This window comes from Macaca fascicularis, chromosome 5 (genome assembly GCF_037993035.2).
Source record: "Macaca fascicularis isolate 582-1 chromosome 5, T2T-MFA8v1.1".
NCBI classification, from domain to species: Eukaryota; Metazoa; Chordata; class Mammalia; order Primates; family Cercopithecidae; genus Macaca; species Macaca fascicularis.
Genome location: NC_088379.1, coordinates 9,884,434 through 9,907,423, shown reverse-complemented (window position 1 = coordinate 9,907,423; position 22,990 = coordinate 9,884,434). Strand labels below are relative to the sequence as shown.

General features: G+C 40.4%; 1 protein-coding gene across 2 annotated transcripts in view; it reads left to right on the top strand.

The window, feature by feature from the left end:
* CLNK (cytokine dependent hematopoietic cell linker) overlaps positions 1 to 22,990 on the top strand; it is a 244,203-nt gene that overhangs the window by 34,259 nt on the left and 186,954 nt on the right. The window contains exon 1 of one of the 2 annotated variants that reach the window (XM_005554486.5): positions 17,311 to 17,504. The exons of the other annotated variant lie outside the window; for it this stretch is intronic. The gene's annotated coding sequence lies outside the window, so the exon portion shown is untranslated. Of the gene's footprint in view, positions 1 to 17,310; positions 17,505 to 22,990 lie in introns of those variants that run through there. 2 annotated transcript variants of the gene reach the window in all.

The following is a 22,990-nucleotide window of genomic DNA, read 5'->3' as shown; positions in this document are numbered from 1 at the left end:
GGTGTGGGATTCCTCTTAAGAGTATGAACTCCAGAGCCCATCTACCTGGATTTCACTTTAAGCAGATGTACTTGTACTTGTTTGGTGACCCCATGTCACCTCACCTTTCTATGCCTCAGTTTTCCCATCTATAAATTGGGGATCATCCAATCTACCTCACAGAGTAATTGTAAGGATCAAATGAGCTAATAAATGTGAAGCCTTTTCTACGGTGGAGTGTGGCAAGCACTATGTGAGTGTTTCTTAGGATCAACTCCCGCATATTGTCAGGTTCATTCCCAGTTCCTTATGCATATCTCTACACTTCCATTCACCAAACAACTTGCCTATTTATTTTCAGTATCTCACAGCACAACAGGCTCTTGAGAACAGGGACTGTGTTGCATTTTTCCTTCGAGCATCTAGCACAGGACATGGCAAGGGCTAGGAGTTCAGTAAAGGTTTGCAGTAGCAGCAGATAATGCTGGTTTTCCACCATGTTCTCACACACACAGTCTGATACAGCAGGGTTAGGACACATATGTTTTATGGAGGACCTTCAACCACACTGGCTGAGAGGCAAGGAAGATAATACTTTTAAGGAGGAGTTTTTATTTTACATTCACAGGCAATAGATGCAACCAAGCCTGAAATTGACAATGTCTGCTTGCAAAATCTGTAGCATGAGTTTAAGCATTTCCTTGTCAAAATATTGACAAACAAATGAAACAGCTATATTTCATTCATGGCTGGGAAGGTTGGATGGTGATAGCTCCATGGACATCTTTATGGAAGAATTGGAAGAAGGAGTTGAGGGCTTAGAGAAATTTTGACTAAGCAAAAGTTAGAGAGCTGGTAAAAGCTTTTACGGGTGCAGACGGTGATCGCGATTTTCCAGCAATTTAGTCGTAACAATTTGCTGAAATGTTTAAAGCAGTAAAACAGTTGACTAATTTTATTTTCGAATACAAAACGTCTGTGTAATTATATGTGCATCATTTTGTACATATATAAGATATACATATATACAATCAGTATTGTCATTTCACAGTGGCACTTGTGTATTAGTTTGCCATTGTTTACACAAACCATGTTTCTTTTACTGTATGAAAGACATAGGGATTTTTGTAGATAATTTTCCCCACCATGCTTGTTGCCTTACCAGCTTTAACAGAAGAGCGGAAACTCCTTTATGATCCACCTGCACCAAACAAAGGGTCACATGGCTTAGAGTCCTGAGGCCTGAGCCCCCCAGCATGACCACTGCATTCGAGCTGCATGACTCAGAAATCCTTCTCTTTTCTATGTTTTGAGTTTCCTTATCTGCCTTATCTGTAAAATTCTAAATGTCACCTGCCTCACAAGTTGGGTTCTGAGATTTGAATGAGGTAAAGATTTTTGGAAACTGTGAATCCCTGTGAATGTATAATAGCAACCCACCTAAGTCTATCTTGCAAAATAATAAATAATTCCAAGATCTCTGTAAAGTCAGCCTGGATATATATTTGGCTTTGGAGTTAGACAGGCTTTGATTCCAAGGTTCAGGTTCCACCTGCTAGCTATTGTTGTAACCACAATGACCTTCAGTTTCTTGTAAACTAATCATATCAATCCCAAAGCATTTACTGAATAATTCTGATATTGGATATACTATGTAGCCTATCTCATTTATCGTAATTGTATTCTCAGTTTCTTTACCCCCAAAGTCAGCATCTTCTTCATCTCATTATGCCTTATTCCATAGCTAGCCATTCTTCCCTTTGTGAAACCTGTTTCTTCTCTGATATCTATTTAAATGCGAAAACTTTATGAGTATATTAGGGTTCTCCACACAAACAAAGCCAATAGAAGATATATATACACACACACACACACACACACACACACACACACACACGTATGCACACACAGTCAGTCCTTTATATCCACAAGTTTTAACCAACCACAGATTAAAAAATATTAGAAGAAAATAACAATACAACGATGAAAAATAATACAAATAAAAATACCGTATAACAACTATGTACATAGCATTGACATTGTATTAAGTACAGTAAGTAATCTAGAGCTGATTTAAAATATATAGAGGGTCAGGGCACAGTGGCTCACGCCTGTAATCCTAGCACTTTATGAGGCTGAGGCGGGTGGATCATCTGAGGTCAGGAGTTTGAGAGCAGCCTGGCCCACATGGTGAAACCCTGTCTCTACTAAAAAAATACAAAAATTAGCAGGGCGTGATGGCAGGCACCTGTAATCCCAGCTACTTGGGAGGCTGAGGAAGGAGAACTGCTTGAACCCGGGAGGCAGAGGTTTCAGTGAGCTGACATGGTGCCACTGCACTCCAGCCTGGGCAAAAAGAGCAAAACCGTCTCAAAAATATATATATAATATATATATACACTATATATATTATATATATTATATATACACTGTATATTATATATATTATATATACACTATATATATTATATATTATATATACTATATATTATATATATTATATATACACTATATATTTTCTATATACACTATATATTATATATTATATATACACTATATATTATATATATAATATATACACTATATATTATATATAATATATACACTATATATTATATATAATATATACACTATATACTATATATAATATATACACTATATACTATATATAACATATATACACTATATACTATATATAACATATATACACTATATATTATATATATAATATATATACACACACATATATACACACATACATATATATATAGAGAGAGAGAAGATGTACATAGATTATATACAAATACTATGTCATTTTACGTAAGAGACTTGAACATCCGTGGGTTTTTATATCCAATCCTCACAAACAGGAAGTATGACTGTGCATGTGTGTGTGTGTTTAAGAAACAGAGAGAGAGAGAAAGAAAGGTAAGGAATTGGCTCATACAATCATGGAGGCTAAGAAAGTTCCAGAATCTACCATCAGCAAGCTAGAGACCCAAGAAAGCCGACTTGTAGCTCCAGTGTGTGTTCAAAGGCATGAAAACTGGGAAAGCCAACGGTGTAAGTGCTAGTTCAAAAGCTGGCACCCTTGAGACCAAGAAAGATTTAATCTTTAAGTCTGAGTCTGAAGGCTGGAAAAGACCAATGTCCCCACTCAAGCTGCCATGACAAAAAGAGTTCCCTCCTACTCAGCCGTTTTGTTCTGTTTAGGTGTTCGGTTGATTGGATGAGACCTACCCACCTGCAGTAGGCAGGGCAATCTGCTTTACTCGCTCAAATGTTAATCTCATTCAGAAGCACCCGCACAGTCACACCCAGAATAGTTTGGCCCAATGTCTGGGCACCTCATGGCCCAGTCAAGTTGACACATAAAACTAACTGCCGCAATTAGGGTTCACAAGAGCTCTTTCACCACTTAAGTTGAAAGATGCTCCCTGACCTTTCCTTGCAGATTTTGGTTAGGAGGTGAAAATATCTGAGAAATATGAGAAATTTGGAAGGAGCTCTGTCGAGAGACAGAAGGGACAGGTGGATCTGAGTATGGAAGAAAAAAGCAGAGAGCACCAAGAACGAAATTAGCTTCACAGATTTTCGGAAATATGAACAAACCTGTGTTATACATATCGTCACATTTTATTATTCCATTAGTCACCCGTTTATTTATTTATGTATTTACTTAGCAATTAACATTTACTAAGGGCATAATAATGGCATCAGTATTTCACCAGGTACCAACTGCAGTATAGACCTTGCCCTCAGAGTGTCCCTATAAATTTAACCATGTTTATAAATGTATTCAGAATAATGTTTAATAAAATCCTATAATTGCTAGTTTGGAAACTGTCTTTAATGTTATCTAGTATAAAATCACCACCACCAATGACACTGTTCTCACCACCAGGGCCTTCCAATTTGCAGACATATAACTAGACAAGGAATTTACAAACCACCTGCTGAGTTAATGGTTCGTGGCTGTTCACCTCTCATAAAGGTCTTAACTCTGAACTACAATCTGCTTATTGCAGCTTTTACTCCCACACACCTACTTATGTTATGGAAATGAACACAAAACAGTAGCACTTCCATAGACATACACCCTTTTGTGGTCTTCATGGTTCTGTTTGATGATCATAATGATGGAGAGGATGAGGATTAGTATCTGCAATTTCTTGAATTCATATTATATATCATGATTCTTTTATAATGAGCCTTGTTTTATTCTCACAATTCAAAAAAGCAAAGGCAAGGTGGCCATTGTTCAAATGAATAGATCAAAATTTAGAAGGATTGGGTACAGTTCAATGTTCCCAGGAGAATGAAGAGCCAATTTAGGTTTGGGAACCCCTAGGCAGCTTCACCAAGGAGGAGCTAGCAGAGAGAAAAATAAAAGCAAATTTATTCTCTGAACTCCCAGCGGCCCTCCTAAGTACAGGAAGGATATGCTCTGGCATGAGAAGCCATTCTTGTTGGACTGCTGACCTTAGAGAATGAATTATTTGGAGAGGGGGAAGAAGGTGATAATTCTTTTCTCTCTCACACTGTCATCCATCGCCATAATCTTGTTTTCATTGCACTTATACTTGCAAACACCACCAGTGGCTTCTTTTGCTCACCAAGAGAGATGATGGACTGGAATTTCCTGGAGACCCTGACTCCAGCTCCAGCAGACTCTTCCTCATTATGGCAGTCATGCAGGGGCTTCTAACATTGCCTTCGTTCTCAAGAAGCCCCTGCCTGCTCAAGTATTCGTGTCTCTGAACTCCGGATGTTAAATGAATCCCAGTAAAACTCAGGAATGCCTCATGGGTAACTTTGGGGTGGGAGAAGGCATGGGGCCAGCGCCAGTGAGATTGCTGCCTTGAATCTCCATGGTAACCCTGAGTCCAAGTGCACAACTGACTTTTATGAAGGGATTTTAATATTTCTTTTGCAATCATGTGTGTCTGGAACCATTCACCTGTGGCAGAAAATGTGGAAAGTTTGAGGGGTGGCAGTTGGGTTTACTAGTCATAGCTGGAGATCTTTCAATTGTTCCAAGAAATAGGAAACCAAAAATTGATTATATGCCCTGCCCTCTTCCTCAGTCTAGACTAGACTGCAGGTTCTCAGACTATAATATGCATAAGAATCCCCAAGAGAATTTGTTTAGAATGCACAGTTGTACACTCGAAATCCAAAGATTTTAATCATTGGTCTGGGGAAGGGCCCTGGAATTTGCATTTTTACAAATATCCTGATTGATCCAGAGAGAACACTGTAAACTCAATCTTAGAGGGAGCTTGTCTTGACCTGGGTTTCCCAGAAAACAGAACCTAAAGCATTTACGATGGACTACTTCATTTGAGAAGGCAATCCTAGGGAGGCTGGAATGAGGGCAAATGGGAAACTGGCAGGCTGGGAGGGAGAACCAACACAAGGAGAAGACGTTCGGCTGTTGAGTGCTTTGTATCGTGCCCAAGGAGTTGCTCCATCTCACTTTCTTGTGGTGCTCTTCTCCTATTGCCCGTATGGGCCACTGTGTCCTGAGGAGTTTCTCTGGAGGACAAAAGGGCAAAGAGTTTATCTGCCAGCTTACATCTTCCAATGTTAAAGTTAAAACCCACAGAGCTTCAGCTCCCCCCAACTGCCAGGTGGTTCATGCATGGGCCTCAAGCAAGCCCGAAAGCATCTCAGGCCTCAGCAGCAATTGGGTTGGTCTGTGCTGCAGCAGGAAGCTCGAGGCTTAGACATCAGGCTGGGTGCTGGCAGGCTGCGAAGCAGACATGGAGCAGATGCAGCCAAGGGGGCTGATGAAGTCCATGTTGAGTGTGACTGTAGCCAGAGCTGGGTCTACACAGATGGCCTAGGACCAAAGAACAGCAAGGCCAAAAAAGCCCTGTGGTAGCACATGAGACCCATCTGATACAGATTCCAGCCTCCACCTCGTCCTCAGGCCATCTACTTAAATAAGAAGCTCTAGGCTGGGTGCAGCGGCTCACGCCTATAATCCCAACACTCTGGGAGGCCGAGGTGGGTGGATCACCTGAGGTCAGGAGTTTGACACCAGCCTGGCCAACAGGGTGAAACCCATCTCTACTAAAAATACAAAAATTAACTGGGCAGGATGGTGGGCGCCTGTAATCCCAGCTACTGGGGAGGCTAAGGCAGGAGAGTTCCTTGAACCCAGGAGGCAGAGGCTGCAGTGAGCTGAAATCACACCACTGCACTCCAGCCTGGGCAACAGAGCAAGACCCTGTCTTAAAAAAAAAAAAAAAAAAAAGCGCTAATTGTTAATTGTGAACGAGGACAAGATGACATTCTCAAAGACAAAGCAGGGGAATGGAACACTCTGTAGGGGTCACAGATGAAACTAAATGAAACTGCGAGCTAGAAACGCCTCTCCTCTTCAGTCTTCATTGTGCTTACCTCTGTTTTGTACAAAATAGGCTGGTACACCTTGTACTTGGAGAGCTGGCCTTGACCAGGCTGTGGGCATATGGAAGCAAACTCTGAGAATATGACTCAGAAGAGAGGGTTTCATCCCCCTTCTCATCTCTTGCCTTTGTTATCATAAGATCTGCGAGGCCCTGACAGGCCAGGACAGGCTTAAAGAGAAGCAGGCACAGAGCGGGCCACTGAGTTTAGCTTGAGAGAAAAGGAGAAGCATGGAAGGGCTTGGAGTTGGCCAGGTATGAGCTAGTTAAAGCACAGACCCAGCTGCTTTCTGATTTTAAAACATTCAAGTTTTCACAGCTTCAATCTCCTTCCTTTTATTCATTTTTTATTTTTAGTTGACAAATAATAATTGTCAATTAAATAAACATTGAGAAGTAATAAGTTTCAATTAAATAATTGTCCATATATTTAAGGGGTACAATGTGAGGTTATGGCACACGTATACGTTATGGAATGATTAAATCATGCAAATTAACAAATCCATCAACTCACATATTTACCCTTTCTTTGTGATGGAAACATTTAGAATGTATTCTGTTAGCAGTTTTGAAACATGCATTACTCTTAGCTATAGCTATCAGGCTTACTAGAACTGACTCCTTCTGTCTAACTGAAACTTTGTATCCTGTGATCGCTGTCTCCCCTTTCCCAGTCCACTCCTCCATCCCTGCAAGGCCTCTGGCAATCACCATTCCACTCTCTACTTCCGTGAGTTCATTGCAGGATTATTCACAGTAGGCAAGATATGGAAATAACCTAACTGCCCATCAACAGATAAACAGATAAATGGAACACTATTTAGCGTTGGAAAAGAACATTCTGTCTTTGCAACAACATGGGTGAAGCTAGAGAACATGATGCTAAGTGAAATAAGCCAGGCACAGAAGGACAAATGCTGCATGATCTCCTTCTTTTTAAATGGAAATCATGCCCACTCTGAGAAATGATGGTAGTATACCACCACAACATAATACAATCATGAATCACTAAATGACTCAGGAAGTTCTAAGAAATGCATCGTTAGTTGATTTCATAGTTGTGTAAACATTGTAGAGTGTACTTACACAAAGCTAGGAAAGAATAGCCTCCTACAACAGCTAGATTATATGGTATAGTTTATTGTTCCTAGGCTGCAAATCTGTACAGCATGTTACTGCGCTGGATATGGTAGGAAATTACAACATAATAGTATTTGTGTATCTAAACTTATCCAACATGAGAAAGGGTCAGTAAAATTATGGTGTTATAACCTTGTAGGACCTTTGTTGTGTACACAGTCCATCATTGACCAAAACATCCTTATGCAGTGCATGACTATATTGCACAGTTCCTGGGTCTAAACAGATGCCCAGCCACTGTGAGTGCCCTTGTTCCTTACCTTCAGGCTCAAGGTGTCTAAAGGTGTGAATGGTAAGCTGAAGGCCCACACTTGGTCCCACCTGGTAAGGTGGACATTAAATAGAATTTGGGAATCTGGTATGAATCAGCAAAAGAGGCGGTATGTTTGCCTGTACTTACGTCATTGGTGCTTCTGCTGCTGAAAAGACTGACGTGGCAATTGTAGGATCCTCGGGGGTGATTTACGGACAGGGCCTAGGAATGGTTCCCTCCCCTCTACCACCACCAATAACAAACGCTGAAGAAGCTGGTCCACCATCTCCAGAAGATACGACAGTCTTTTTGTTGACAAGCCTAGAATATTTGACTGCACTATCTCAAGTGCTATTTAAACAAATTATAGCTGCTATTCATAGGATTTCTGGCCACTGGAGCTGCAAAATGGTTTCAAACTGCGATCTCCTCACTCTGCAGCACATGGTTACGGTCCATATGCATCCCTAAGAAATCTCTGATCCTTAATTTGAGATAACATTTATTAAAAACAATGGTTTCACTGAGGATTAAAAGAGACAGGGAACTAAAAATGTGTACTCTTTAGGCATAAATGTTGTTTTTCTATAGGAATTTTCAAAGCATTGATGCATCAGAGTTATAAATGTATGGCTCTGTGTCAGGCACTTAGGGCTGCTGGAACAAGTGCCACCAACTGGGTGGTTTACAACAACAGAAGTGAGTCCTCTCAGGGTTCTGGAGGCCGGAGTCCTAAATCAAGGTGTGGACAGGGCCGTGCTCCCTCTGAAGCATCTAGGGGAGGATCCTTCCTTGCCTCTTTCAGCTTCTGGCAGCCCTAGGCACTCCTTGGCTTGTGGCCACATACCTGCAATATCTGCCTCTGTCTTCCCATGAGTGTCTTCTCCCTGCATGTCTCTGTTTCTTCAAATGAAGTTCTCTTTTCTGTGTAGCTTTCCTCTTTTTTAAGGATGCCAGTTATCTTGGCTAAGGACGACCCAAGTGACTTCATCTTAACTTGATTACATCTGCAAAGACCCTTTTCCCAAGTAAGGTCACACTCTAATGTAACTAGGAGTTAGGACTCCCAACACATTTCTTTGGGAGAGGCAATGCAAGGGCCAGAACAGGCTCCAAAACCAAAATATCACTGAGCAAATACAGTCTGTAATCATAACCAACTTTGCTCCTGAGTCTTTCCTCCCATCAGCAACATCAAAATCACTTCACATTGCTTTTACACCTACGAATCCCTTTTACATCCATTGTTACCAGGCTCCTTATACCAGGCTCAGGGATAACTAAATAAAACAGCTATCTTGCAAGTCCGGCTGGTTCCCGAATGGCCCAGAATCAGTGCTTCCTCCCCAGCTGAAGTGTGTTACATACACAGTAACCAGCGTATCATGAAAATTATGTCCCCAGATTGATCCGCATACATGCTCAATCCACACAAGATAATCTCTCAATACAGGAGCCACACCTTGATCTAAGACTTGGTATGGACCCATTTGGCCTAATGGTCAAATTATATGGCATAAATTGGGAAGTCTCTTTAACCCTTTCTTTTCCTCTTTTCCATCTGCTAATCTACAAGGCTGAGCGAGTGCTCTTGCAGATACTGGGAGAGAGCATGAACAATGCAGATAAATCCCAAGCCCCATTGAGGTTTTATCATTCCTTTATTAATATTCACTGAGCACCTGCTATGTGGCTGAGAATATTCTACATATTGGATTTCAAGTGAGACAAAACCCCACCCTCGCATAGCATGCATTTTGAAAAGGTTTCCTTGTTTTCTCATTATTGTGCCTTAGAATTATTTCCTCCACATTTTGCATTTGTATAATCTCCTTCTTAGGATCTCAGTCTGTCATAAAATATATTGAGAATTTTCCATCTGTGGATCTGATCATTAGGGGGCCATGCCACTACTCAAAACCCCAGTCTCAGAGTGTTTGCGTTCAAGGAGACCATGAAGCTGTGCAAAGAAGTCCAGGCTTAGAACCTGAGTCACGGGATCACTAACCGCTGCCTGTGAATGCAGCCCTCACTTTCAACTTTGCTGTATCTCTGTTAAAATACTGGCAAGGGCAAGTGATGTGAGGGTTAAAGATCTGAGCTTGTCCTTGCCCAGTAGTTTACGAGCTGTAGGATCCAGGCAAGGCTTGGAACTTAACCTCTTTGTATCTCAAAAAATTATGCTGAGGAGTTCATACATTTAGACTAAACTTCAAATGAAGGAAAACAAAGTACAGGAAAATGTTGGAAAAGTGTCAGTTACTCTATTTATACCAGCTATTATTATTTCTACTTGCCTTAAAGAGAGGAAAGTAATTCTGATCCATTTCTCATTCTTTCTAGAAAAGAAAAGAAAAGAAAACATTTACAAAGAGAGAGGCAGGGAGAGAGAAAGAGAAAGTTGAAAAGTCCTGTCCCAGTAAAAAAGTCAAAGATCTAATTTTATTTTGAGTCTAGAAATTGGCTTCATTTCTCTTATCTTCTATTCTAGGAATCTGCTTGTCCCACCCATAGATTGATAATCACGTGTACTAACACGAAACTCATCAAGAGGTTCCCCGGCGGTGTTTCGTGCTATTTTCTTTCTTTCTTAATCTGATTCTTGCTTCAAGACCTAAATTCAACCAATCTGAGGACAGATGGCGCTGGGCCCTTTGTCCTGCCAATTTGGAGACCCTCGCAACAATTTAGCCCCTGCACAGAGAGGGAATAATTTTGTCAGCATGGTTTAAAAATACTGCAGTGTTTTTAACCTTGGGCAAAAGTGTTTGGCAAATAACCCAAAGCAGATTTTTTTGTTGCTGTTATAGATAATGTCACACTCCCAGCCAGATTCGTCTAAACAAGGCTCTGCTCAAGATAAATTGCTAGCAATGGATGACATTTACATGTAGAATTAAGAAACAGAGCTATGCTGAGCTGGAAAAAGATTTGGAACTTAGGTCTCTGTCTTGGTTCTTCCCCCTACTCACCTTGGTGACCAGTCACTTCACCTAGTTAGGACTCCACCGTCTCATTTGAAAATGTGAGGTTTAGACTGTCATCATTTCAGTTCAACTATTGCTGGGTGATACAAGGTGGGTCCTTAGTATTGCAATGAATTCCAAGATGAGAAATAACTGTGGCCACCCTCAAGGAGTTTATAATTTATTAATATATATTATACCCCCATATTATATATATTATGTATACCCCAATACATATTACTACATATACATATGTATACCCCAAAACCTATTAATACGTATTATACCCACAAAGCTAATTCTTCCCTTGGAACTTCTCATGTGTTTCCTCTACTTGGAAATCTCTCCCCTCCAGAGCTTCACTTGGCTGGGTCTTTCTCATCACTTAGACCTCAGCTCAAACCTCATCTCTGCAGAGATGCAGACTCAGACCTCCATACATAAAGTTCCCATCCCACACTCTTCATTCCATTATCCTGTTTCATTCTTGTGTTGCCCTGCACTTTCTCTTACATGTTTATTTATTACTAGCATTTCACCAGGTATAGTAGCCTGTGCCTCTACCTGCTCCCATGGCCTCAGTAGGACAGAGCTACCAATGTTCTGGGAGCCTTTATGGTGCTTAAAGGGGACTCATGGAGACAGTGGGGCATGAATGTATCTCTCACCAGTGTTGTGAGAACTTGGTGAATCTGAGACTGGTATGGTCAAAGGTATAACAGCAATAATGATACCAACACAATCATTATTATAATGATTAAATTATGCATTTATGCAAAGTGCCTAGCACAATTATAGCATATATTGAGGTCTTAATTAATGTTAGCCTCATGAGGTCCTTCTGGGGAAAAGTAGTGTGAACTCAGCAATGAATTTGTAATTAATGGATATTTATTAATTGATAAACTTCTATCATTTTTTAAAGAAGAACTGGGAGAGGTAAAAGAAACCAAAGCAGAGATATTCAAAAAGAGCTCTTTCTACATTCACGTACCACCTCTGCTTCTGTGGTTTCCAAAGAACTTAGATATGAATGCAACAAAAGGAGGCTAGGAAATAAATACAAAATCAGAAACCACGTTATCCTTAAAATGCCCCTTCGTCTCTGACCAATGAGCTCTTATATTGAGCCCTGGATTTACCCATGTTGGGTTCTTCTGTCCTATAGGATGCTTTAGTCAGGGTAGTTGGGCCAGGAAGCAGGGCCTTGCTGGAGAGAGTAAAGTAGGAACACCCCCACCCCAACATAGTTCCCAGACTTGACCAGATGTGTTTGAATGACAAGCGTGTTTATTTACTGAGGTGTTGACCAGGGAGTTATTTCTTAGCAGCCATGAAAATTGTCTAATTCATGCCATAGACCATGGCAGTTTAAATTCAGCACGTCTGAAATCCAGCAGAGGACATGACTTCCGCTCACATGGAGATTCCCCTTTCAAAAGTTTTAGCACGTTGTGAAAAAGAAATCAGAGCTAATTGAGGGGAGGCTCATAGCATGTGTCCTGAAGGAGACAGGCTATGAGATGAGAAGGGAACAGCAATTAGTGTGAGCTGAGCTCCTCTCAAGGGCCTGGAGTCAAACTGCCTGAGGCACCAATGTAAACAGGTGCTAAACTGTAATAAATCAGAGATGCTGGCACTAATTAACACAGGTTTCCACTCATATAATTTGTAAAAAAAAAAAAAAAAAAATGCATGGATTTTGATCCATTGCAGGAGATAGCACTCTGAACTAGGAATTTTTAAAACAAACAACACACCCTTTTTCGATTGTGTTCAGTAGTTCTCTTTTGTGTTTTGAGGGCGTATGTTTGTGTAAGCTGCAAGGTGCTATCCCAGACCTTGATACCAGCCTGAGACCAGCTGTCTGATAGGAGCCTGAACTTGGCAGTCATTACCAGCTGAAAGGATGAAATCAAACATTGAATGATGTCAGGGTGTTTCCCCAAAACCAGGGACTTCTTTCTTCACTTTAATTTGTCTTGTTGGAAACATTTCAAAAAAGGACAGGGTGTAGTGGCTCACACCTGTAACCCCAGCACTTTGGGAGGCCTCAGTGGGAGGATTCCTTGAGATCAGGAGTTTGAGACCAGTCTAGTCAACACAGGGAGATCCTATCTCTACAAAACTAAAGAAAGTTAGCCTGGTGCAGTGTTGTGTGCCTGTGGTCCCAACTACTCAGGAGCTGACGCAGGAGAATCACTTGAGCCCAGGAGTTCAAGGCTGCAGTGACCTATGATAACATCACTGCACTCCAGTCTGGGTGACAGAGTAAGACCTCGTCGCCCCCGCAAAAAAAAAAAAAAAAAAAAAAGAAACAAAGAAAGGAAAAGAAAACTTAGATAGCAAAAACAGCGAGAAAATGGAAAGGTTAGGTAAGGTTTTGCCATCTTTTATTTTTCCCCCAGCACATTGCCTCAATTTTAGAAAGAGGAAGTGAATTAAGAATCAAATCTGTTTCTGCACAAAATGTTTATTCATAAGAAATCTGTTTCTCGGGGGGAAACTGAGTGATAGGTACTACATGGGACCTTTCTGTACTTTTTTTTTTCTTGTGAGTCTATAATTGTTTCAAAATTAAAAGGTTAAAATAATAAAATGATATTTAAAGCATAGATAAAAATGTCAGTTTCTTCTCATGTGCACTAAATGCATAGCCGAAGCTTAAAAAATTTTTAAACATCTTCTGTTTGAATAGATTTCAGGTTGTTCACAGATGTGTTATGCCCATATATTCTTACCTGCTTGTATTTGCAAGAGAATTTTATCATTTCATGCATTAACAATGCCAGGAGGTTAGTAGTATTATACCTCTTTTTAAAGGGGAAAAAGGGGAGAATCAGTCAGTTTATAAAACTCATCTACATTTATCCAATTAGTGTAACTGGGTGGGATTTGACCTAAGCCAGTGTAACTCCAAACAGCCTTGCAAATTAGCCTCCCAGCAGGCCGTGCAAGAGCCAGGAAAAGCTCTTTCCCAGTCATCCAGGCACCATGGTCCTCCTTGAATATGATTGACCTTAAAAGTCCTGTTTGGGTTTTCTCCCCCTTGTTTGTTTGTTTGTTTGTTTGTTTGTTTGTTTGTTTCCAAGAGTTTCATGCTTGAGTAGATTATCCAGAAAGTGAAAACTTGGCAGAATCACTAGGTCAAGCACTGACTCAGAAATATCCCTTTTGACTGCAGATTCAGCTCTACACACATTGTGCATCCCCTATTAAATCACTTATCCACAACTGAGTATTTCTGGCGGTTCCATGCTATGCTTTAGTGGCACTGTGAGACAGGCCCAACAAAAGCCAAGGGGGCTAATGCTAATTATAGCCAGTCACACACTAGCCCGTTGCAGGAGGTAAGCGATTTTATCCTAAGAGCCACTCCTCCAAGTAAGTATTATCATCCACAAGTTACATAAGGCACCCAGAACGGTCAAATTCCTTGGCCAGATCTAGGCAGCCACTGTGTGATACATCTGGATAACTGTAACCTGGTTGGCAAAACCCAAACTTCTCTGGATTTATACTTCTTATCATGACTCAGGGTCCGTGAGCCCAATAAACTATGCAAGAGGGAAATGGGAGATGAGAGGCAAGAACTCGTGAAGCAATGAAAACAAAATGAATTATCACCCAAAGAGAAGATGAACGCAAGGGAGTCCCTCTAACTGTGGAATGTGGGACAGGCAGCAAGAACATGCAGATTGGAACTTGCAGCTGGCCTGAGACTGAGACTCTCTTGCTGCTTTTATGTCACGCTCCTCCTTGCTCCCTCTCCATTCCAGCCACCTTTCGCTATATAGGGTCCTTCAGTGAGCTACGCTGTTTTTCCCACCCAGGCATCCAGACTGACAATATCTTCGGCCTTGAATGTGCTCCTGGACACCTCTTTTACTCCTTCCCTTCTCCCCTCCCTCCTCTTCCCTTTGCTGCTTCCTTCTTTCTTAGAAGATTTCTTTTGTTTCTTCTTTCCTTCCTTCTCTCCTCTTCCCTCCCCTTTTTCTCCACTTCTGGTCCAGCAAATCTCTACTTATTATCAACACCTCAGCTCTCCTGTCACCTCCCCAGAGGAAATCTGGTCTGAATTCACAGAGTAAAACACATGTGCCTCTTATTTGTTTCAGAGCCCTCTTTGTTCCTATCTCGTAATACATCATCTTGATGGTTGATTTCTTGTCCAATACCTCTCTATTCTATTAGATCTGAAACTCCATGAAGGCAGGGACAAGTTTTTTTTTTTTTTCACCTCTATATCCCCACAAGTTGCCCAGTGCCTGACATAGTAGGTAGTGGATGTGAATATCTATTTGTTAAATCAATACATGTCTGATCAGGTACTATTCAATGCATTTACCACAAATTGTAGTTATATATCTGAAGTCCATTCATTTATTTTCACCTCTTCTAGGCTATAAACTCCATCAAAGGATTAGGTATCTCTCTTACCTAGTTGTATTTTTCAGCACCTAATAGAGCTCCTGATGCATGATACATATTCAACAGATGATAAATTAATGAAAGATATTCCAAGAAAAAAAGCTATAAATATCACCTACACTATTCTCAACTTTCTCATTAGACCACACTGTCTTCAATTCTTCCTTGGTAAAAAGCAGGAATATTCATATCATTAGACTTGGGTTCTTATTGCAGTCTGGCCACCAATTGGATGTGAACATGGATTTTAGATTATTTACCAATAAATACCACAATAATTCACTTTTCTTCATTCACCCGTTGAATAATCTTCTCCCACATTCACTCCGAACTTGGCCATGTGACTTGCTTTGGCCAATGGGACCATGGCAACTAGGATGCAAGCAAAGGCCTGGAAACGGCTGGTGGCTGGGGCTTCCCCTCTCCCATTGCCCTTGGAGCCCCAAACTCACCGTGTAAATGGGCCAAGCTGGCCTGTTAGATATGCAGAGGAGAACAGAGGCACCTGGCTGACATGATTGTCAACCAACACATGTATGAATGTGATAATCCTAGATCATCCAACAGCCTCTCAACCACTAGCACAGACCAGATGATCAGGTCTTGTTATGGGTCAAATATGTCCCTGCTAAAATTCATTTGTTAAAGTCCTAACCCCTCCATACCTCAGAATGCCTTCTGACTTGGAGATAGGGTCTTTAAAGAGGTAATGAAGTTAAAATTGGGTCATTAGGGTGAGCCATCATTCACTGTGACTGCTGTCCTGCTCAGAAGGGGAAATTTGGACACAAACACAGGGAGAATGCCACGTAAACACAAGAACAAGCATACAAAGACACCCACAAGCCGGGGTTAAAGGCCCGGAACAGATCCTCTCCTCACGGCCCTCAGGAGGATCCAACCTGGTCGACACCTTGATCTCAGACTTCCAGAGACCAGACTATTAGACAATACAGTTCAGTCTTCTGTTTTGTTAGTCACTCAGGGCTCAGTCCTTTGTTATGAAAACCCTAGAAAATTAATACAGGTGCAGACCAAAAGAAGTGAGCAAGTGACGCACACAATTATGAACTAAATAAAATGGTTACTGCTTTAAGCTCCTAATGCAGCAAAAGCTAATTAATAAAGTGGTTAAACTACTTAAGTCTCCCTAGTTTTCAGTTTTCACAATTACAAAATGGGATTTAAAATATGTTCCTTACACGGTTATTAGTAAGATTAAGGAGGATAATGCTTGCAAGTTGCTTAGCAATGTAACTGACTCATAATTAGCATTCAAAGAGTGCTTATTTTCATGTTTTCCTTGGGGTGTCTGTTAAGTCAAAACCAGAGTTATTTACCCAAGAAAATACAAACTTTTACCTTTGAATTTACTGTAAATAATGTTGGAGTTTGTTATGGAATTCAACATCAATTTATATAAAACTAGAATGTCACAGCCCCAGAATGGGAGACAGGCGCTCGGCTAGATCAGCTTAAATGGAACAAGATTAAGGCAGAAAGAAAATATATTAAGCAGCTAATATGTGCCCAAACATTGTTGCATGCCTTTATTTACAATATTTTGTTTATTTATTAAAATATTTCTAAAATATAAATGTTATTATCCTTCCATCACAACTGAGGAAATATCATTTCCTCAATGAAGGAAATATCATCCTCAATTATCCCTCATTTTTTAAAAAAGTTTCTAAAATACAAATATTATTATCACTCAAACTACTTGAGAAATAAACTTCAAAATGTCCAAGATCCCATAGCTAATAATTAACACGGCAGGCATTTATCCTTTAGTTCCCAGGTTCTCTCCACAACACCTGGTCCTTGTGTCTGGCGGAGGGGGTCTCAGGAAGCCATTGCAAAATTAAGCTACAAGATAGTTAATGTCCACTATGCATGTAAAGTAAGACTCACAAAACCCACCTTCCATGCTTGAGTGTTGCCCAGCAGTTCCTTTTATTGTGTTCTGGTAACTATGAAGTGCCACGTAAGGACACCGTGTGTCTTTAAACACACCCTTTGGGTTGGAAGATTTCAGCCTCTGAAAGAGTTTCACGTATTGCACTCCAGCCTAAGAAGAGGAAGTCCTGCCAGCCCTCAGGTCAGACCTCTCAGGTCTGTGGCTGCATTTCACAGGAAACCAAGCCTAAAACGGACCTATCAGGAGGTTTTCTGCTGAAGGGTACTGCTTAGCATTGAGAAGAATTCAACCCACCGCCTTACTGATTTCCAGCACCCCAAGGTCTCCGCGCTACCGCCCCTCCTCACAGGAGACAGACACCTCAGCCCAGATCTCTTGGTGCTCTCCACGCTGTTCAGGTAAACTCATAAGGCCATCTCTTGTGAGTGATCATCTGATGGTCATGTCCTTGTCATAAACGATCATTAGGAAAGACCTGAGCAGCAAGGAAAAATGTGCTTCTAACGTGGAAGTCAGGGCCTTCTATATAGCATCAAAGGGGCAAGAAGAAAGCCCTTAACTCAATTGTTAAAGATCCTTTCATTCTTTTGGGAGAAGGAATCAGGATACCTACCCACAGAAAATTAAAAGACTAAATGTTTTCAATCTTCTTTTCCTGGAGCTTGGACTCCCTGACTGTTTGCAACTGAAATATAAAGACCAGGCCCCAAGGTTGGCGTTCCTGGCTGACTTTCATTAAGTAAGCCCCCTAGAAAGCCTCCATTCAAAGTAGGTCATTCAAAGTAGAAGTTAACTCCTGGAGCCCTGTGGAAATATATTTTTAACATTTCCTAAAGTAATACGATTTTCTTTCTGCTTTGGTGTAGAGGAGACTTAGACTTTGGAATCACGCAGACATCCTTCCCCTCACAAAAGGAGCTCAAAAGTGAGGTTAAAGTTGGGGTTAAATTCTTACCTTGAAAACTGCCAGGAGTTCTCTACCGGATTTTTCTTGGATAAAACAAACAAACTGGAGTGAGACAGAAAAGAAAATAACTATCATCAAAATATGGATACTTTGATTTTAAAAGGTGTTGATATGTCTGAACTTTTTATCAATACTGTTTTTATTACTTTACACCAGTCTTACTTATTTGACTTCTCTGTTGTGAGTATTACTTGTCTATTACTTACCTACCTGGCTGTTTCTCTGGCTGTCTCTCTTTGTCTATACTGTGGCACAACTCCTCAATAGTGTTGTTCTTTGGATTTCCAGGGGCCTCCCAAACCACCAGGAATAATCATTTCAAATACCAGGAAGACAATGGTAGACCTGGTTAATTGAAGGCCTACCAGAGAAATGACAGAGCTTCAGAAATCCTGAGAAGCTTAAGATACAATATGCCCTAGAGAAGTAGGAATGGCAACTGGCATTTACTTACCTTCAGCTCCTGCTGGCCTGAAGAGTTGGCTATTACTTACCCTGGTTTACAGGTGAAGAACTTGAGTTCTCTAAGTAATATGTGCAAGGTTGTTCAGTCACTAATGTCAGTAACAGAATTCAGAAGGAAACTGATTTTCCTGACTAACTGATCAGAATGGTGAACAGTGTTGGTTTGCAGTTTCACAGAGCTCATCTCTAAACTCACTCCTGTGGTCTCTGACACCAACCATCTAAATGGTAGTATTTCTTTCTTATTCCCAATAAGCCCTCTCAGATGATTCTATAGGCCAGACCATTTGAAAACCAATGCTTATAATCTTCTGTACCGTCTGGCCAGCTCTGGCCTGAACACCAGGGGATTCTGTTTCTTGATCACTTTGCCATGAGTCAGGTGCTGTCTTAGAAAGTCCGTAGGATTTGATGCCTGAGCAAAATGGTGAGGATCCTGACTCTGCCACTTGGACGAGGGATGTGGCTTCATATCTGACCCTTAATTCCTGCCTCTTTTTAATAGAGTAAGATCTCATAAGACTTGTATTGACAATTATTTAGCCTCAATAATGTAATATTTATATTACATGAAATATGGTGCATTCTTAACACTTAGCAGGTATTCAGTAAGTGTTGGCTTCTTTCTCCACTACTTTCCTTTCTTCACTCCAAATCAGCTCTGATTTTATTCATAAAATATGACCACAATCACTACAGAATTGATTAATACACGTAAGTTTACAAATATTGTATTTTAATAATCTCGTTAGAGAATGGTAATATTCCACAGTTGCATAGCCTTATGTAATCTAGGCCTTTGAATATATATTTTCTTCTTGAATGATCTTAACGACTTAACGAAGTAGGCAGAGAACATGTTAGGGCATTTAAAAGGTGAAACTGGGGCTTAGAAAAGATGAGGAAGGACAACTTGGTGAAATGGAAGGAAACAGGGCTTTGAGATCGTCAAAAATGGATATGAATCTAGTGTGTGACTTCACTGTTTGTCTTTAGGTAAGTAGCTTAATCTCTCCGATCTTCAGTTAGCTGTTGTTGGTGTTGTGTAATTGGAAACTGGGTAGAAGAATACATTTTATGTGCTGCTTCGAGAGTGAGAGCAAATGTGCACACAGTGTCTGACATAGAAGAGACAGCCAGGAACTGGTTAAATGGTCACATGAAGAGTAGTAGAGGGCGATCTAGAAGCATCCTTTTCTGAATCCTAGTACATGAAGCAGTTATATCCACTATCATAAGCTACTGCCAACATCTGCCAAGACTTGAGTTCTGCAGAGTTCTTCCAGACTGTACCTACCCTTCCAGCATGACAAAGAGACATAAAACGTTCAAAGGGGCTAAATTATTAACCAGAGAGATAAGTACCTGAATTTAAATTATATTTATGATTTTTTAACAAATTAAACCAAACATTCACTGATGTTGCCAATAAAACTGAGAAGCATCAGGTTAGATATAAGCAGTAAAAATAACGACCCCCTGCCCCCCGCCACCCTCGCCACACACACACAAACAGAATTGTGGAATAGAGCTATCATAGGACCACTTTTTGTGTTTATTATTTACTTTTTATTACTCTTGTGGGCAGAATATGTGGGAATCATTATTGTGATTATTCTGCTTAATTTTAACCATGTCTTCGAAAGAGCAATGACTTACACGTTACCATTGAAGTGCTGCTGATAGACAAAAAACGTTCATCATTTATCACTTTTTTAGTAGGTGTACTTAATTCTTACTTAACAAAAGTGGATTCTGAAGTTCAGACAGGCTCCATTTCATGCAATGAATAGGAGGATATGCTAGAAATGAGACCCAGGTCCACCTGAGCCCTGAGCTCCTACTCTTGGCATGGTGCTCCATCAGTGCCCTGCTGATGTGCCCAGGTTCATGATCAGGGCATCCATCACTGTCTTCCAAACTAGCCAATAGCATTTAAGGAACTCCCAGATACACCACAAGCATTAGCAAAATATGTATTTTAGTTGTTTCTTTTAAATTTCATTGGTCATACTAATTGAAACACTGCTTCCTACACACTTACACATGAGAATCAAAATCCTATTGCGTTTAAATGGTATTGTGGTTTGTCATGTGAAATAAGATAAGCCAAAAGGTCTAGATGCAACATGAAAAATTAATATCCGTGTGTTTTTGGTGATAATCTTTAACTATGGTAGGTTCTGTGTTCAATTTCGTGTAAGATAAAGATGAGGGCTGACTAACAGCCTAGGCCCAAACTCTGAGAGAGCTGAATTTTTGTGGAGGGCCCAAGAACCACATTTCACCATCAGTTTCGAAGACCCAGAAAGCTAATTGAATCCAAGGCACACAGAGTTGATGGAGCTCAGGAGGTCAGTCCACTCTGGTACTCTGGCCTATCCATCCATCTTTGGTGATTTTGGTCAAGTGTACTCAAATTATAAGTTCAGATGACTGGCATATTCCCTCCCAGGAGACAAATGTACACCGGAAACTAAATTGCTATTGGGCAGTAGCTTGGTGAGCACAAAGTCAGAGCTGTGTAATTTCCATAGCTGGATTTGCTGAGCTATGGGAGGTCTGATGCCTTGACAAGTACCTGCAAAGCCCGTCTACCCCATGGCTACCTGCAGATATTTATACATCACGACATCCTCACTCATGGGCAAGTCTAGGGATCTCCCGATCAGTTTTATCTGTCTGGGCACCTTACACAGGACACCTCCACACTGCCCCCATCCCAAACTCCTACTTCTGCTACATGCTCTTTTCACTACACCACGCCATCCAGTCATTGAGATGTGGATATCCTGGGTTCGAATCAGTTACTTCCTAGCAATATAGTTTTAGGCAAGTTACTTAACTCCTCAGAACCTCTGTTTATCCTTTATAAAATGGAATGAAAATATCTACTGCTCGAATTTGTGGTGAGAAATGAGATTCAGTACATAAAAATGCATATCATGGTGTCTAGCAATTATTAAACACAAAGTAAATGGTAGTGGCTATTATCATCATTGTTGGCATTATTATTATGAGTTTATTTTATATTTAAACAAACCTTCCTTAGATTCTTGGCCTTTTGTCCCTTTTTAAGATATTTGACCTGAAGAAGTTCTATTTTAAGGTGATTTCTGCAGAAAACTAATTTCATCATATCCTTATTTATTTTTTATCATTCATCTATCAAAGCCTTGGGTGTCTTAGAATTCCTCAAATGTACTAATCCTCTGGAAATATTAAGATTTAATGAAAAATGATAGAAATTCTTTTGGAATACCTTCCTAGTCAATTTCAAATCCTCGGAGTTTTTCACAGCACTGATACATAGAAATTACTCAGTAATTATCCGAGGAACTGTTCTTGCACAGCAGTTTATACTTTACAGAGTGCTTTCACTTTCATCATCGCATTTGGTCTTCAGAATAATCCTATGAGCAAAGAAGGATGAGCACTCGTAGCTTCATCTTTCAGATTAGAGAAACTGAGACTGAAGTTGTAGAATTAACTGTATAATTCAGCATACCTAGGCTGAAAGACTTGTCTCCCATCTTGCTAGATAAGTGATCCTGAATAAAAGAAGAGAAAAAGAGATAGTTAATTATGCAAGGGGAAGTTTAATTCAAGGGTTAGGTTCTAAATGTACTTGAAGTTACAGATGAAATGATGATCTCATCTGGATCCACACTGTGCATTTGTTCACTGGACAGGCTTGGCTCAGGAGAAGTCTCTTGCACAGAATGACAGGATTGTTCAATGTTGAAAAATCTAGGTCATTTGGATTGTTGCTGTATAACAGAAACCAAATTTAACAAAATACCCTACATATGCTTCTGGTAAGCAGTAAATGATATTATTATTATTATTATTATTACTATTTGTATTAGTCCATTTTCACACTGCTGTAAAGAACTTCTCTGAGATTGAGTAATTTATGACTGAAAGAGGTTTAATTGACTCACAGTTCCATATGGCTGGGGAAGCCCCAGGAAACATACAATCCTGGCAGAAGGGGAAGAAGGCACCTTCTTCACAAGACAGCAGGAGAGAGAAGAGTGAGCAAGACCATGGAAAACTCCCTTATAAAACCATCAGATCTCATGAGAATTCACTCACTATCATGAGAACATCATAGGGGGATACAACTCCCATGATCCAATCACCTCCTCCCTCCCTCGGCACCTAGGGATTACAAATCGAGATGAGATTTAGGTGGGGACAAAAAGCTAAACCATATTACTACTACTATAAGTTGTATTACTCCTTTCCAGTCTTGTTTAGACTACCTAGGCTTTTGTGTTCCTCCTTTGGATTTTAAATTTCCCTAAAAAATTTTTCAGGCTCTCCTGATCATGAAACAGCTCCTCAGAAAATCACCAGCATACACCAGGTGCTTAATAAATGACAGTTGAAAAAAATTAGAGTGCTTTTGCCATGGGCCTTTAGATGTCCATGAGAATGGTGGGGTTT